This window comes from Numida meleagris, chromosome 5, assembly GCF_002078875.1.
Source record: "Numida meleagris isolate 19003 breed g44 Domestic line chromosome 5, NumMel1.0, whole genome shotgun sequence".
NCBI lineage: Eukaryota > Metazoa > Chordata > Aves > Galliformes > Numididae > Numida > Numida meleagris.
Genome location: NC_034413.1, coordinates 71,449,742 through 71,464,274, shown reverse-complemented (window position 1 = coordinate 71,464,274; position 14,533 = coordinate 71,449,742). Strand labels below are relative to the sequence as shown.

At 38.1% G+C, this 14,533-nt stretch overlaps 1 protein-coding gene across 15 annotated transcripts in view; it reads left to right on the top strand.

Annotated features, from left to right (window-relative positions):
- Nucleotides 1-14,533, top strand: part of BAZ2B (bromodomain adjacent to zinc finger domain 2B) — a 117,251-nt gene that overhangs the window by 36,676 nt on the left and 66,042 nt on the right. The window contains exon 3 of one of the 15 annotated variants that reach the window (XM_021397606.1): nt 9,856-10,038. The exons of the other annotated variants lie outside the window; for them this stretch is intronic. The gene's annotated coding sequence lies outside the window, so the exon portion shown is untranslated. The remainder of the gene's footprint in view (nt 1-9,855; nt 10,039-14,533) is intronic. 15 annotated transcript variants of the gene reach the window in all.

The following is a 14,533-nucleotide window of genomic DNA, read 5'->3' as shown; positions in this document are numbered from 1 at the left end:
ATTATTTCCAATCTCGAATCTTTTACAACTCTTTCCATGTCTTAAACTATAAGAAGTTCCTGGTTTTTGTTTCTGTTTTTGCTTTCTACTTTCGTGTCCCTAGGATTTTTGACAGAGAAAGAAAGTAGAGAAGAGGCAGTAATATCAAGAAATAAAGTCAGTGCTTCCTAGCAGGGAATGTATGATGGAAGGCAACTGCAGTTATTGTAAGATGGAGAGGTTTGGATTTCTAACAGTGACTGACTCTTGTTTTTCCGCTGCTTGTTCGTATCTTTAGTGAGATCTTTCCTAGTGCAGTGCTGTCTGTCAGATTTGGCAATGCCTAAATACATTATTTTGGCTGTTTCCTTAGCTCTGCTTCATTGGCTTCTTTGTACTGTCTCCTTTCAAAGATGTGTTCCTCTGTTTTTCTGTTGGGCCAGTGTTCCCTGATTTGGAACCCCTATCTTAAATTTGGATGCAGCATGGTGCTCTTATTCAGGTTTGATTCTTAGCTCCAACAGATAGGGAGGAATGAAGTGCAGGTCTGTATTTGACCTGAGACAAGCCTCTTACATGCTATAGCCTCCTTGTATAGCTTTCCAACCCATTTTATCACTAGAAAAACGGAGCAATTAACTAGTGGTAATGAGAAGTTTGGGGGAAGTTGAACTGCAGATGAGATAAGAAACACCTGAAATGTATATTGGTAGCAGCTGGAGAATGGAACAAGAGTTTTTTTTGAGTGAGAGATATGATATGAGAGTGTCGGGTAAATACCTGTAAGTCATAAAATAAACATTCTGGTTGTGTATCCACGAGTATCTGTTCCTAGCACTTCTAAGACAAGAACAAAAGGTAATGCCTGAATTGGATCAGCACTATCCTGCAGTCTACCCCAGTTCTTCTGTGATTTAGCCAAGGAGATTCTGGGGGGCAGTGTATTTGGATGATTAAAACTCATTTTTTCCATATGAGTTTACAAAATATTCTTGGCTTCAATTAAGTTTGTGCTTTGAATATTAAAAGCAGTATGTGAACAAAGGTGAACGGTGGGCAGAGTGCAGATAGATTGGCAGAGAAATAAAACATGCAATTTGAGTGGCTGATGCTATTATGTGACAGGTAGAGGTAAAGAGAATAGACACTGGGAAGAAAGGACGTGAGTTGAAGTTAAGCCTGTGCAATATGTACTTTACAGGGATTATGATGTAAGTTGTCATAAAGTTGCTTGCAAGCTTTGTCTAGTCCTCAAATATTTTGCTACCGTGTATTTACCGTGTTCAAGATTCACGTGGCAGTAGTGCACATCTAACTATAAGTGTGTGTGTATACGGTACAGTTTCACTGCAAAATCAAGCTATGAATTTGGAGGTTTAACAGTAACCTAGAGATCCAACATCTACCTGAATGTCTAGACTCCAAAAGATGCTAGCAAAGGAGTACTATTGCTAAAGTAGCGTTCTGACAGGTCAGCTGATAGAATGTATGTTCTTCAGGGGTATGTGTGTGTAAATAAAAAATACATGAAAAGTCATTTTTATCTCCGGCTTTTTGTTCAGTAAGGCAAGGTTCTCTTTCCCTTTTTGTTCCACCTCTAACCTGGGAATTTTTTGGATTAAAACTAGTTTGTATGTAGGTTAGGAGATGTAGAGCTGAAGTAGAGAGATGTTCTGTTGATTTCAGTTAAACTGCGATAGTTTGTTCTGCACGATGAGCTCATAATAAGGATCTTACTAGCTGAGTTCTGTTTATTTGGGAGTATCTAATTTGAGGTTGTGTGCATGTATGTTTTGTAAACATACATGTTAAAACCAGATGCTTTTTAGCTGATTTACATGTTCTGTTTGAATTTGAAGGATTTTCTTTTTAGTTTCTTCACAAGTAATTAATTTAAAACAAGCACAACAATAGAAAGGGTGTAGAATTTGGAGTTTTAATATTCTTGCACAATTCAGAGCAAGTAAAAATGGTACACTGGAGCATGGCTTAAATGCATATCAGTTGACTAAAGCACGGGCTTAGAGCTTGTAGAGGGCTTATGATCTGTTTCAGATGTATTGCAGGGGGGATGTCAAGGTGAAAGCAGACTTGCAGAATGGTTGATATTCTGACTCTGAGGCTGTAAATGGCTCTGTGGCAGATGGAGTCTTTGTCGAGGAAGAAAAATGGCAGCTCTGGAAGATCATGGATGTTTTTGTCGAGCAGCTCAGCACGCAGGCAGTTACTTTCTAGCGTTCAGGAGTTCCTCTTGCATTTTAATAAATTGTCCTCTACTTTTATTCTCTATGAGTAGATAAGTAGTAGTCATCGTAATTCAGTACAATTTGTGGTATTCTATTATGAAAAAAATATCAGCTTGCTTTATTACCAGATTTTAAATAAGCTTTGCCAGTTGTATGCATGAAGTTCTAAAAGTAGCTTTTCACTTAGCGTATAATAAAGACATACGTGTGTGCATCCAACTGCTAGCTAGTACAGCAAACAATATTAAGAGCATTCTGCATGCTTTTGCTGTGGTTTTGTCTGCATTCCTGTCTTCACTTACGTGTATGAGGTTGAGTTTGTGCTTAGAGAATAATGATTCACTTTTATCTGTAGAGTAACTGGTTTCTATATTGTCATTCCTATTAATTGTATTGGTGCCAGGTTATGGAGATGAAGTTTGATGTTGTATGACATGTGCCTGATTGCCTAGTGTAAGCAGTTCCATAGCAGAATCACTTTTCATATGTACAGTAGATGTGGATATCATAAAAACTTTGTTTTCTCAGTTAATCATTTGAATAAGTATAGAGAAATGTTAGAAGATATAATCTCCCTATGGTACTTGCTAGATAGATCCCTAACAGATGTATTGATCTCACTCGAAGTAGCATATAGCCTCAAGAGCCTATAATGTCTTGCAGAGAGAATGTTCAAGTGGTCAGTTGACCTATGTTAAAGGGTAATAAGTCAGCATTCAACGTGCAAGCATTACACAGCTATCACCTGCCAGCAATACTCTTTAGCCCACTTGACTGAAGTTATTAAAATATAGAAAGCAGTTGCTGTTCATCACAGATGAAAGTGACCCAGTACTTTCAAAGATTGAGCTTATTGCATTGGAATCTCTCTCTTTCAGCGCCTGGAAGTTACGCAGTATTTGCTCCTGATAATTAACTGTGCCTTTGTCTATTTGAGATACAGCATATATGGCCTTTTTGCAGAAAGGCAAATGCTTTGTAATCAAAACTGAAGTACTTTTGATAATGCGTTTTCCAAAATAGTCTTCATACATCTTTTTATTAGAACATGATAATGCACTGTTAAGAGTACTAAAGCTTCATATGACGTGTACTTGGATATAGTACATGATATTATATATTACTATATTAGATATTAGATATTAGATAGTAGTATATCTTTAAAAATGACAGAAATCAAAGGAAAAATAGGGCTACGTTATGTGCCTTCAGCTCTTGATTACGTAGGTGACTGTTAGTGCAAGTCTTGCACTTTCTATTACGTGTCTTGTTTGTTATGTCAGCTAACCTGACAGTGTTCTTCCTGGGTTGCACAGTGATGACCTGATATGACTGGATTCAGAGACAGTTCTGCCCATTTTCAGACGTTTTATCAATTCATTATTTCTCCTTAATTTTTCAATAGCCTCTTGTGCCTTTTTTTTTTTTTTTTGGAGTTTTGATGGCCATTTTAAGTCTACAGGGACTATTCCAAAGGAGCTCTTTATGCTATCTATGCAGCTTTTGGTATGCTAACAGTGACTAATTGGCTGTTTGTCTTTATGGAATTGGAGTTTTGGAGTGTTTCGTTTTTCCCTTTTTTCAACGTACCAAACAAGACAGCAGGTTGACTTTTTTTGTTTTATTTTTTGTTAGTTGTTGTTATGACTTTGGAGCTTATTGAGAATAATGCTAACTTGTTAGTAGCATGATGGTATCAATATGTTATTTGTAGCATTTCAGTTAAAACACTGTAAAATGAGAACAGTGAAAAACTCAGTGGAATACATTATTAATTTCAATAGTTTTTGAGTAAATTCAAAACAATTCCAATAACCTTGGAGCTAGCAGTGCGAACAGGTTGCTTTGTATCTCTGAAGTATAAAGCAGCTTTTATCCATAGAACCAAAATACCATAATAGCACCATCAGAGAAAAATGTCTTTTGTAGTGCTTTAATCTTTCTGTGGTCAGCTCTGAATAAATAATTGCATTCAGCATTCATCTCATTTCACTAACTTGTTTTGCTTAACTGGTATATCCCATCTGTGCTTATTTGTGCTGTTGCTGAACTTGTTGGATTGTTTTACTCATTTTCATGATAATTTTGCGTATTCATGCAGAACAGTTGAATCTCTGTTCATGTCAGAATTCTAACTTCTGTTCATGTTTAATCATTACATAAATACAAGGGAAATTTTTAAAAACGTGTGTTCTTCCCTGTATTAACCGGTATCCAGCTCTAGCTGTGGAATAGTAGTTTATGTTCCAAGTGACACCCAGTTTGTATTAGATATTCCTGCAGTTTTATCAAGAAGTTAAACTCCTTTGTCTCCTTAGCACCCATTGATTTTTCTTTCAAGAGTGCATTAGCAGTGATGTTCGAACCCACACAATTAGCATCTATGCTTAGCAAAAAAAAAAATAAAAAGAAAAATTAATAGTGCTACACATAGTATTAACAAAATACTTGATCGTATTGCTGTACATGAAGCAGTGAAACAAGGAAGACAAAGTAGTGAAAGGTCGAGGAAAAATGAGAGAGAGAACAAATGATGCAAAAAGAAAATGACACTGAGGTCTCGGTTTAATACATATGTATTCCAGGTTGATGGCTGATTTCATTAGCAAATCTCATTGTTATGCAATGTCTGTTCTTCTGCAGCAAAATGAATATTGTATTCTCAGAGGCTCTGTGTGTGTGATATTATGGTGATAGAAAAATTAAAGAATATGTATTTTTAGTTACTTTTTAAAAATTTATGGAAAATCCCTTCATATTTTCAAGGCAATTTTATATTGCATTTTCTCAATAAACTTTTAATGGAAGATTTTAATGGAGAACTGCAGTTTATTCTCCCCCTTTTCTCTGTGCATTTTTTTTTTTGCCACGTTTGCAACTTATGCAATCTCTGAAAACCTTCGATTTGACTAACAGTTAACAATGAGTTTACCATACCAAAGATAAAAGCCCAAGGTAAGCATATTAGTCTCTGTAATGCTTTTATGAATAGCTGATACTAATATCAGCAATTATTTTCAACATTGAAATAATTATCTCAGTCAAATCTCATCCAACTTGAGTCTTAAAATTCCTTAGTATATTCCATTACAATATTAAATTGAAAAACTGTGCTTACAGTAAGATGAATCGGCTTTGTTACGGAACGGAGTGATTTGGTATGTAGGACAGCTGGATTCTTAAGATGGACTAAGGGAACACTTGAGGAGAAGGCATTGGTGCAGGACAATTAAAATGTACCGAGATAATTAATTCGGATATATTTTTTATGCCTTTTCAGAATTTATTCCGTATATCAACTTTGTGGGGTCAGAATCTAGTAGAGAATGTATGAAATGCTAGTGAATTTTGAATATTTTATGTCTAGTTCTTGGTAATGAGGCAGCGTGAAGGGTTTTGGACACTGTAGTAACAGAAAGAATAGATGGCAGCTTCCTGGGTTTTTGTTTTGAGTGCCTTTTACATGCATTGAAGCAAATCTGTACTTACTAGAATTTTTTTAGAGATACGATTAATAATGGTATAATGTGGCTGTCTGTTTCTGAATGGTTGCTCTATAGTAGCTACTGTGTTTATTCCAATTCCTAGATACTGTTTTAGCATTGAAAATGCTAGATGAAGTGTCCATGTGTTTGGTAAATAATGAGAATGGAAGGGTTTTTAAAATGAAGCTAAATCACAAGTAATAGAGCAATGTATGTGACCTGAATATAGAGGAGGTAGAACAAAGAGCAAGTTCCTACCCTTCTCTTCCCCTTGGGAAGGGGAGCCTCTTCCTGACCTTTTCCTTTGGTAAGGCTATGTCCAGGGTAGGAACGCAGGTTACTTAGCATCAGCTGTTGGCTTTTAAAAGATTGGTTTGTTTGGTTGTCTCAGTGGTGAGCGGGAAACTGATTGAAATGAGATCGTTTGTCTCCTGCTGCATCTTGATGGTTTTTCAGATGCGGAGTACAGTTTCATCTGATGTTATGCTGTGTATTAATGGAACCCAGGAATGCTCTTTGTGCAGTAGCATGTATGGGATAAAATGGTACAGGGGCTTTTGAATGCAGTCAGATTCTAACTCTTAGGGACGCGACTAAGACTACTTGGAATGTGACTGTGTGAGGGGCTCTGCAAAGAGCTGCTTGAGGCTTTCAGCACAGGACAGGTTGGGGGAAGAAAGGTTTTTTCTACGTTTTGTAGCTTGGTTGGTGGTGACTTTTATTAACCTGTTTTCTTGAGGAAGATGATGATTTAAAACTTGTGGCACCACACTCCAGAAAACTATTTCTGAAAGTGATGAACTATCCCTATTGTCCTGTCATTTGTTTTAGTCATCTGTGCAGCTAGTGTCAAAGGGTTCCACCAAAAATTGTCAGAAGGAAAAGACAGAGCAATATGCTATGTGAAACTTTTGAAATTAGTTTATTGAGTAAGTGCTGTACAGAGATGACTGCGAGGAGTTCCTGCTCTCCAATGCCGTTGCTGCAGATTGTGTTTATAGGTGATACTGGAATTTAGGTCTTGTTTTTATATTCATAAATGTTTACTATGTTTAGGATGTGTTGTGAAGTAATATGTTCAAGAACAAATGTTCAAGAAACATTTAGATATAGCGTTGAGAGACGTGGTCTAGTGAGGTTATTGGTGGTAGGTGGATGGTTGGACTGGATGATCTTGTAGGTCTTTTCCAACCTAGCTAATTCTATGATTCTGTGATTCTAATATGTAGTTCTTACAGTAATTTTGATGTCTGGGGGTATGATGCAAAAGGCAGATCAGTGGCTTTATTGGCATTCACTGAAGGTTTCATAGAAATTATCTGTTCTTCTCTCAGGTGGTTTATAAGCAACATTCATGGCTTAACTGATTTATCACAGGATGAACTATGACATTTTATACCATAATTTGTTTTAAAGTAGAGCTACTACAGTGACACAGTTCTAGAGTTATAGATGGGATCAAATGTCTTCTTGGGTAGATAATTACTTTCGGATGCAGTTTTGGGATGATTCTTGTAGTCTGTGGAGGTACCATTAGCTTTTTAAAATCTCTTTGACGGGAGTCATAGCTTTCGTGAAAGAACACATGCCTCTGCAAGAAGCTCTTGATGTTTCTTAAAAGAAAAAAGTAGAATTCTCTTAATGTCCATAGAATGAATCCCCTTAGGCGGTGTTAGGAGCACCAATAAAAAAAACCTGTCTTGCTGTTTCTGTACTTAATGGTTTAAAAAAAAAAAATCAATACCCATCTCTGTGGCTAGAATGCGCTACATGGAAAAAATATATATATTTTAAATCTGCTTGAAAGACAGTATCTGTTCTGTTAGGCTTCACAGATTGGTGATGTGCCGTTTTCTGAAGTCAGGTACTAGTGCATATTTAAGACATAGCTGGAGTGGTGGTTTCTTTTATCATACGTTTCAGGATGCTATTAGGGCTCTTCTGTAAACGTGATAATTTGGCCATGGAGCTGAAGTGAGGACCAGTATTTTAGTGACCTGTAGAATTCCTGAGAACAATGATTGCTTATGCGTCATTCTTGCTGACTAATGGAGGTAGTGGTGGTTGTTCTGTATGTGTAGCTTCTGGATTAAAACTGGAGTTCAGAAAGTAAATACAGACTTTCTGTTTGGCTGTTTCCAATGGCATACTGTGTCTCCCTGTTCTCCATTGCTATCTCAAAGTAAAACAGCTGTTCCGCAGTAAATGTTTTTTCGTGTTATGAGTAATATGGCTTAAAATAATTTTAGAAAAATTATCTATCTTCTGTGAGGTAGTATTTGAGCATGCAGAACTATTGTACATGCAAGGCTCAAATTCATAGCGGCTGTTTTTTTAGTTTGCGGAGTTCTGGAATGGATAATTCCCTGATTCAGGCTTTAAATCAGTGTCTAAGTCCTGCTGTGAGAGCCCGCTCCAGTGTTACTGGAACTGAGCTTACCTCAATGAAATACAACTTGCACTGCTTTTTAGAAGTATTCTAGAACTACTGCGAAGAGTTCTGCTGATACTCACACTCATCTTTGCAGAAGGCTTTTCTCTTTTGGTTTGTATTTCTACGCTTCCTTCAGAAGCACTGCATATAGTTTAACAGGACCACTTTTTTTTTTTTTTCTTCCAGTGCCTAACAGGAGCAAAGCAGACAAAGTAAAATGCTGATATTGCAATATAGTATTGGGAATGAATGATGTTCTCATGTTGTATTGGGAAATTGTGGCTGTACTAATTAGATCTATAACAAGCAGGGTTCACTAATACCCAGCTTTGGGTATTGCCTTGTTTGCAGAGGTCCCTGTTGCTAATATATCTTAGCTTATCTGGGGGATCGTGAGGCAGAGTAACTCGTTCACTGGCACAAGTTACTCTTCAGCAGCAGAGCTGGCATTTTGTTGTCCTTCCAGTAATGCTTTCTGTAGGCTTTTTTTTTTCTCACAGCGTTCCTTTGTTAGCTTGTGAAAAATGGCTGGGATGCATTTGTAACATCGTTATTAGAGACCTTCTGGTGGTTATGTTCCTGGTTTTGTTTCCTCAGACACGCGTACTCCCTAGTTGTTATTTAATGCTGCCGAGTTACCGAGAGGGATAATTACTCTTCAGTTTTGTGTATTTCCCCTGGTCTGTGAGCGATCTTCTGTTTTACTCTTTGCTACCCTTGCGCTGTTATTTTGGGTCACTTTGGCATTTCAGTCGCATCCACCTGCCGCATAATAAATTGATTCTATTTCTTGCATAAAGAAGTTCTGTCTCCTGTCGGTTGGCTGAAGAGTTTCTTCAGTCGCCTAGGTACAACATGCCTTTTCTTTCATGAGTCTCAGGGTAGATTTCTGTGTGTATTTTCTTTATTGTTTTTTTCAGTTTTCATAGCAGCCTGTGCCCTCTTAAGTTCTACTGTGAAAGTGTGTTTCTTCATTTATTCAAGTTTGTTGAACTTAATTTTTTGGAATATTCTAGGTAGAGAGAAACATGCAATTTTTGTGCAGAGGAAATTGATGTTAGGCAGCTAAAAATTGTCACTGAATTATTATTCTTCTAAAATTCAGTGAGTTTTTATAATTTACAGATGTTATTAATAGATGTTTTTGAGATCGATGCTTCAGTGCTGAATGGAGTGATTAGGATTTGTTTTCTTGTTTCAGTTGTTCCAGGTGTGATTCAGCAGCTTTTGTTGCCTATGTGGGCACACGTGTAATTTAAAAGGAAAATGCTTCTTTTTCTTTGATTTGGCTTAGAAAAAAATCCAACAAGCTACAGTGTTGACAGTGATCTAACATTGTAGAAAGCATTTCTGTCACGGTTCAGAGTTGGTTTTACATGTGGATGCCGCATCAATTCATGTAATTAAATACTACAGATACACTTTTCATTAAAACCACGTACTTCAGCCCGGCCGATCGTTGGGGTGAGCATGCGCGCTCACTAATGGTCTGAGTGCTCCACCTGCCTTTCAGTTTGTTTACCAGGAAATCAAGATGTGTAAACTGCAGGAAGTGCTGTTTGACCCTCTCTGACAGTATCTCATTACAATAATTGCTAATCTGTGAGTAAGACAGCCATGTTTTGTGTGTAGCACAGAGGGAGGTTGTGGTAGGTTTTAGATGCTTCCTCAAAAACAGCTTTGGAAATGCTTGCTTGAATTTTGTTTTCAGGGCAGCTTTTGACAACAGACATCTGCCGACCTTTGGGCTCAGCAAAGCTCGAACACAATAGCTCCTGTGCTTTCTTCCTTCTTGACTGAGGGGAAAAAAAAACCCTACGGCTTGCTTTGGAGTGTTGTCACTGCTCTGTAGCGACAGGATAATGGCTACTTCCTGATTAAACTGCTCTCCACAGTAAGCTGTTAATGTTCTGTGTCTGTTCTTCTGTAATGCCAAGATTTCAGTGCTTTTGTGTGCTCCCTGACCAAGTTAATAGTTTGAAGTGTTTATAGATTGGGAAAAGAATATGTGGATTTTTAAGTATCAAAATTTCAGTATTTTTATCTAAGAGAGATATCCGCTGCTGTTTTGTAATGCTTATTTGGCAGTAGCTATGAGAAAATAAACCTGATTTGCAGGAGTTTTTTAATAAAGCATGAAAATGTATTTAGATATTGGACAAGCAACTAGCATTGACTTTTAAGAAAAATTCTGTTGATTACTCACTGGGCAAACTCAGTGTCCAAAAATGCACACGCATCATGTATGATTGTAATTTATTTTAATCATAGACAGAACCTTTGCATGTCTAGTATAAACCTAGTTACCAAATAAAACGATCTTCTTGTCACCTTTTCTTAAATGTGTAAGACGTGTTGTTTCTCTGTTTATTAGAAGGGGACTACTTTTCTTCAGGAAATTTCTCTATGATGAGTACTGTGTGAGTGTGAGAGCTGTGTGCAGGTCCAGTTTTATTTTGCTGTAGGGTGTTAACCTAAGAGACTTTGTGTTGTAAAGTGACTTGCTGTTCACTTCTGATCTTACTCTACTTGGTTAGCTGAGTCAAAAATCATTTTATAGCTGGTTTAAAATGTTAATGTATTTATAGCATTGGATTTGTAATATAATTGTTATGTACCACGAGAAACATTCTTGTCGTTCTGTACCAAAACCACAAATGCACGTTTTTCTTTCTTAAAACGATGTTTGGAAAGGTACTAAGTCAAATTCTGCAGTTCCAATATATGTTCGTATTAAAATGATACCGTGCCTTTGATACAAAGGATTTCTTGTCCGTTACAGCATGCTGTATATTCCGCTCCCTCACTGTCTAACTGGTTTCCTTCACCCTTGACAGTTTTTCCCAGTGTCTTAGAATTCTGATGTAAAAAAGTCCTGCTTGTTCTTACTTATCTCTTGGCATGCTTGGTCACTGTAGAGACTCATGAACTCAAAGTGTGGTGTCTCCCAACTGAAATTGTTGGCTCCGAGCTTCGTGCCTGCTTGCTTAACAAAACTGACGTGCCGTGGAACTGGAGGGACATCCCTGATGGCTGCTGGAGCTGTTTTTGATGGTTTGCCTCTCCCTGCAGGTCGATTCTGTGAAGCACTGGGAGCAGCTTGGGCCCCAGGATACAGCTGTGCATATACAGCAGCCGTGCGCCCTGTGCACCTCTTGTGCCATGCCCTGGAGGTGAATGCTGCAGGGCAGGAGTTAGGGTTTCCCTTGGCTTCCTTCTCCCTGCTTCAAAAGAAGTACAGGCTTGCTTGTTAGTCAGACGTGACCATGGTGTCCTAGGTTGCTGTTAGAGTGCCTTTTCATTTTGAAGGAATAGTTAATGAGAATACTTCATATCAGTTTACCTTCAAGTGCTTGCCAAGGTTTACTAAGAAAGTTAACACCTGATACAGCTAAAATAATGTCCTGCATTTTAACTAGTACGCTTTTAATGGAGGAAAAGTTAATGTTTAGTATGTGCCTTTGTCAGAAATACGAGTATGAAATGAAATCTGAGTATGTATTCTGACTTGTGATGTTCCTTTTGTAGGGGGCAGTAGGGATGTTTTACTGTCTTCTTTCTATCCCGTATGTAGAGACAGAAATGCAATCTGTCAGGTTTTCTGTATCTAATCACTTCCTTTAAGTGTGTAAATAACATTGAAATGCCAGACTGGCAACTGCGTGATTTGCAAGAACAGCATTGTGAGTGGGGTTGACAAGGATAGTCTGCTGACGAGGTAATAGCTTCTGTGGCTTCTCTTGAGGCTTGGTTTTATTTCTTAGGAGCCCAGTATTATTTCTTCTGGTTAGTTACTTTAGGTAAACTTCAGTAGACTTGTTTTGCTTGAATATTCACATTTATTTTGAGGTCTTAGTGCCTTAAAACTGGAAGAAACGATGAACAAATAACAACATCAACAACAAAGACGTTTGGAAATGAAGGTGGATTCCAGTGGTGAAGTGAGTTTAAACTGATGCATGGTGTAACGCAGAGTACTTCCTTCTAAAACTGGTTCTAGGTTCCTGAAGAGCTACATGTGTGTGGATTGACACGAAGATGTGGATTCCATTTCTCTGTGTCTTAGCCTGGCTGCCTCATTTAAGGAAGGGCTTGAATTAACATTCTTGTCCTTCTTGTTTCTTTGAGTACATGATGTGTTTTGTAGTCTGTGTAAGTTTAGGACTGCAGTGCAAAGTTATCCTGTTCTCTGTATCTTTATTCTGTAAAAGTTGTGCAGATAACTGTCCATGAAATTTGAGTAGGCTATTTGGACTTCTGTGGAGTTCACATACACAAGTAGACATCTGGGTTTGCAGTTCAAAACATTATTTGTTCTCAGAAGTAATGAGTTGTGAGGACCTCTTTCCTTCATATTATGCATTTGGATTGGCATTTCTCTGCGTAGTCATTTTCTAAACAGGAAGCACAGTAATACCAGGTGGGCAAAATATATTGATTGTAGTGAGTTGTCTGGAAAGTTCTTGTGTATGTATGTTGGAACAGATGCATTGGGCTTCACCATGTTAATGCTCATAGTAATGTGTTCTGTCATTCTTCAGAGATAATAAGCAAGGTTCAGTTACAGAAAACACTGGTATGTTTTACACAAGCATGGGTTTTAACACTCTTGAATTTTAACAGTGCAAAGATGAACCTGTGCCAGCTTTTGACGTAGGAAATTCATTAGGACATTTCCTTTACAAGTTTTCCTTAGGTTCTGTTGTCTCTCTTGTAATTGCAGCTGAGCCTGAGTTTGAGCTGGTGTAATAGTGTATGTCTTTTGAACTGGGAGCAGAGGAGTATGGTACAGTGGCCCAGAGATAGGGCATTGTGCAACAGAGCTAACTGTAACTAAGGTTCTGAGTAACAAAAGGCAGAAACGTTGCACTTCTGGGTAGTGCAAGTTCATGTATAAGTATGGTAAAAATAATATAACCAATTTAAACAACAGGATTTTGCAATGGAGTGACTGTTAATGTATGAAGTACCTCAAAATCATGAGAAATTGTCAAGTTTCTGAATAATTTCAGAGATTTTCTAATCTCTAAATTAACTGTGATGATTGTGTAATTTATTCTAACAAAAGTTAGGAGACACTGTGCAATTTTGTTTGCCATTGCTGCTGTTACTACAGGGTGATGAATAAAAATCATCAGTTTAAAAAAAAAAAAAAGAAAAAGGAAAAAGGGGAAAAAGAAAAGGTAGATGCTGGGTTTCATTTAAAAGAAATTTATTGACAGAAAGAGTGTGTTATGTTTCGGGGGTTTTCCTTAATCTGAACTAGGGTCTAATGGATATTTTAGTTCCAACACTGAATACCTATTTGAGTAATGTTTTATTCGAGACCTGCAATTAAAAAAAAAAAATTCTCATGAAGAAAAATGAAATAGATTGGCAAATTGTAGATTTTGTCACGTGGTATTAAAAGTCCTTGGGTGCATTCTTATTTATTGACTCTTTAATAATAAATGCCATTACATAGTACTAAAGAAAGTTCAAGTTTAGCATGTTGTACATAAACCGCTGAATTTATTTTAACCTTCAGTCTGCATAGATTGCTTTTCTGTCTTACCCTGCTGATTCAGTGATAATGTGCAGCTGTTTAGAGAGCTCACTTAAATACAAATCAACTGGAAATTTGTGGATTTTTGTTTACTTCATTACAGTTCTAGGACTTCCATAATTACTAGAAGAGAGTCAAAATTATGAAACAAAAAATATCACCTGTGACTGGTGTGTTCCCCAGGGGTCTGGTCTTGTTCAATATCTTCGTCAACGACATGGTTGAAGGGATAAAGTCCACTCTCAGCAAGTTTGCTGATGATACAAAGCTGGGAGGAGTGGCTGACACACCAGAAGGCTGTGCTGCCATTCAACAAGACCTGGGCAGGCTGGAGAGTTGGGCAGAGAGGAACCAGATGAGGTTTAACAAGAGCAAGTGTGGAGTCTTGCACCTAGGGAGGAATAACCACGTGCACCGGTACAGATTAGGGATTGACCTGGTAGAGAGGAGCTCTGCGGAGAAGGACCTGGAGGTCCTGGTGGACAACAAGCTGGCCATGAGCCAGCAGTGGGCCCTGGTGGCCAAGGAGGCCAACGGGATCCTGAGGCACATTAAAAAGAGCGTGACCAGCAGGTTGAGGGAGGTGATCCTCCCCCTCTTACTCCGCCCTGGTGAGGCCACATTTAGTTTACTGTGTCCAGTTCTGGGCTCCCCAGTACAAAAAAGACATGGATCTCCTAGGAGGAGTCTGGTGGAGGGCCACAAAGATGATGCAGGGCCTGGAGCATCTCCCCTACGAGGAAAGGCTGAGTAACATGGGTCTGTTCAGCCTGGGGAAAAGGAGACTGAGAGGGGATCTGATCAATGTTTATAAATATCTAAAGGGAGGTGGGAAGCAAATGGG